This window comes from Marmota marmota, unplaced genomic scaffold (assembly GCF_001458135.2).
Source record: "Marmota marmota marmota unplaced genomic scaffold, marMar, whole genome shotgun sequence".
In the NCBI taxonomy this organism is placed as follows: domain Eukaryota; kingdom Metazoa; phylum Chordata; class Mammalia; order Rodentia; family Sciuridae; genus Marmota; species Marmota marmota.
Genome location: NW_026000037.1, coordinates 95,028 through 98,784, shown reverse-complemented (window position 1 = coordinate 98,784; position 3,757 = coordinate 95,028).

Here is a 3,757-nt window from a genome sequence, read left to right as displayed (position 1 = left end):
AACCCCAAGGCCTCACCCCAGTGCCCACCTCCTCCAGCCGCGTCTCCAATGCCCACCACATCCAGCCACGCCCTAGCCACCTTTGGTTACCACTCAGTTCATCCCATCAGGGGATTCAGCCATGATCAGGTTAAGACTCTTGTAACCCAACTGTTTCTCCTCTGAACCTTCCTGCATTGACTCTCTGCGTTGTGCAGGACATCTCACATCCCACCACACCACCACCTTCTCACAGTGATGGCTACAGCTAAACAGAGATGCTCATCACAAATGCAGGACCAAAAGGCTAGAAACTAGTTTACATTTTATAGTAGCTGCATCAGTAGCTAATTTACCAACAGTTGGAGGGTTCTGAAGTGGAATTGACATCCACCACTACATGTAAGGGGACAGGGCGGGGGTGGCTGGTCAGCTGAGGGCTGGCCCAGCACGTGCAGGCCGGCTCCATCCCCTGCACTGCACACAAGAGCACTTCTGTGTGGCAGAATAATACTGGATGGTGATGAAATCAACCCCAAAGTCAATGAGCGATCAAGTTTCTGCAATCTCTGGTATATTGTTTTTTATAGAAGAAAAGCCACAAATGATACTAAACTACCAAAACACTACAAATATTAACATAATGCCTCAATCACCCTTGTAGAAAATGGCACAGTTCATAAAACTCAATTAAGTGAAAGAAAGCTTGTCGGAGGACTTCATCAATGACCAGGATGTCCACAGCTGGTGGTGGCCTGAGGTCCCTTACAGGCATGGAGCAGGTATGGTCACCCACACGCCCAGAGTCAGGCTGTCAGATGAATTCAGCCATGTCCCTTCTGGGTAAAGTAGAAGAGGCATCTTTCATCTCATTTTAATCTAAGATTGTAAATTACTATAAACACATAAGACTATCACTAAGCAAAGGATTAAATCTCAAACAACTTACTCTTTAGTTAAATACTTACTGATCCGTAGCACATATCTGGCCCTGTTAGAATCTGTCTAGTCTGTAAAGCATATAGTTGGAACAAAACAGAGACCCATGACTCTACAATTTCATAATCCCAACAAATGAAGAAACTCCCGGGACAGTTTTAAAAACGCGCTTTTGAGGACAAGACAGGGCCATCTGAACAGTTCCATGGGCCACATGGTCTAGGCCTGTGTCTCGGGCCTGCTGCAACCAGCACTGAGGTCCAGCCAGTGGACACGCCCACAACCCCCAGGGCTCTGCCCTCGCGGGCCCTGCGACTCCACACGCCCCTCCCTGTGTCCCCCAGGACACTCGAGGTCACCTGCAGTTTCTAGAAGTGTGCCCAGATGGGACACACCTGTGGACAAGCACGTGGCTGTTTCTACCTGGTGTGGTCGTGAGTGAAGTCGCTAGGTGGGGCTCGTGCCCGTCTCCTGAGGTCCCGCTGCCCTTGAGGAACCTAACGGAGAGGAGCTGGGTAAAAGGAGGACAGGAGCAGTGGGCAGGACACACCCTGTCCAAGGGCTCACCTTAAAGACTTGAGACAAAGCAGAAACCGCAGAGAAGAGCATTGACTGTGAGACGAGCACTTTCAGGCATTACCCAAGGCAACCATGGGACTCTTCAAGTCAGTCTCCATGGTGACGTGGCATCATGAGAGGAAAGTGGTTGGGCTTCCGATCACAGCATGAGCATCGACTACTGAGACAAGCACTGTGAGAAATCAGTGCTTTGGTTCTCAGGTAACGCAAAGGCTTTGTTTAGAAATTGTTTTCTTTCATACTTGCAGGGAAGTCTAGCGCATAGGACACCAGCTCAGTGCCACACAGGCCTTGCGTCCTGAGCTGCTGTCTGCCTCATCCACATGCACTGTTACTGCCACGGTCATCCTTAGAGCTATCTGAGACACCATGCCAGGCACTGGGCACGCTGTCACCCTAGCGGCCCAAGGAGCAGGAGGATCGCAAGTTCCAGGCCAGCCTCAGCAATTCAGCAAAACCCTGTGTCAAAATAAAGATCAAAAGGGCTGGGGCTACAGCACTTCTCACACACAGCTCCTGTCAGTAGTGGGGCATTGAGTTCAATGTCCAGTACAGAAAGAAAGAAAGAAAGAGAGGGAGGGAGGGNTAAGTCTCCTGCTCAACAAACTTTCAGATTCACCCACCTTGATGTGATGTATTTTTGACATACAGGGAAAAGATAAAGAACCCATTATGCAATTGTTAACAATGAAGGAAATCCACTGAAGCAGCCTCATGAGATGCCCAACTTCAGGTCAGGTCCCTACACAGTCTGAGGAGCCAAAGAAAACCTCTTTAATGTTTAGGACAAGGTTTAGGTTAAGATAGATGTTAGCCAGTTAGGAATGTGGACAGTGAAAATGAATCCTAGCCAGAGCAGAGCACACTGCAGTGACTGGGCCAGATGCTGTGCATTTGCCCCCTTGTGGTCGTCAGGAGCACTGACACAAACCCAGAACAGCCTTCTGCACACCTGCACCCTGCAGCACAGTGGCACCAGGTAACTCTCCAGTGGAGCATTTGCACACCCACACACACCACACACATTTGCACACCCACAGGTACCTCAATAGAGGAAGCACAGTAAAGTACTAGAGAGGACTTGTGTATGTCCACTGTACTCTTGGAAGATCACCCCCTGATATTAGCAATCCCTGTTTATCAAGATGTTGTCATGCTGTATGTGGCTGTCCTCTGAAAAAGAGCCACCCAGGCTGGCAGGAGACAGAGAGGGTCAAATTTGTGAGCCTTTTAAGCAACTATATTAAACAAAAGTAGATTACATACTCTTCAAAAGGCACAGACTGTATGTGCCAAACCTTACTGATTTCTTACATCTCCTAACACAGATATTTAATACAACTTCCTTTATGGATAAAAACTGTACTTTTTGGCCACCTTTTAATTTCTAGAATCTCCAAGTTATAGTAATAACTATTTGCAGAAAACTAACAAATTATATACCCTAAAACCAAGAAATCCTTTCCTGAAGAGCTGGGTTAGTATAAAGTTCCCTAAACATGCAGCACCTTCATGTGGACAGGTGAGTACCACCCTCTATCATAGTGGTGCCAGACCCCTGGTCCTGACCCAACCTCCCAGTGGAAGGAGCCATGAACATTCCACTTCCTAGCCTCCTGCTTTCCCAGGCCTCACTGCTCTTCACCCCCAAGTCTGATCTACACACACAGGCTTAGGAATGTAAGGAAGATGTTCTACTAGGTCACAACAGCCCACTACATCTATATTCTGGCTCAATCTGATCAAAACCTGCCACATAATGCTCTGTAGGTGGAATTGCAAGATGGTGGCCCAAACTCCTGTCCTAGTGAGCACATCTGGTGTAGGTGATGTGGGCTGAATACTAGCAGCTGTCAGTCCAGGATTAGGTTCATAAAAAGGAGGTCTCTGACCTGATCTGATATAATCAAGTGAGTGCTTTCAAAAGACAACATGTCCCCAGTGCATCATGATCTGACAGGTAAGGAAGACTGTACAAAGGTGTCTAGCAAGACAACAGAAACCTCAGCACAACAAGCAGGGGCCTGAAAAGGGCTGGCACTCTGGTGAGAGTTCTCCCCAGCCTGAGCCAGGGCGACTGGCTCTGACCAGACTCCTCCTGCAGGGCTGATCCCTGGGATGCTATGTGCAAAGCTGCAGCAGGCCTTTCTCACTTGGCTGAACAACAGAGTCTGGTCCAACTCAAGCTGCTCAGACTTCATTTAGCAGTAATTCCCAACTGCTTTGAGCAGTCTCCATGTGCCCTGGTGTTGCACCTCCT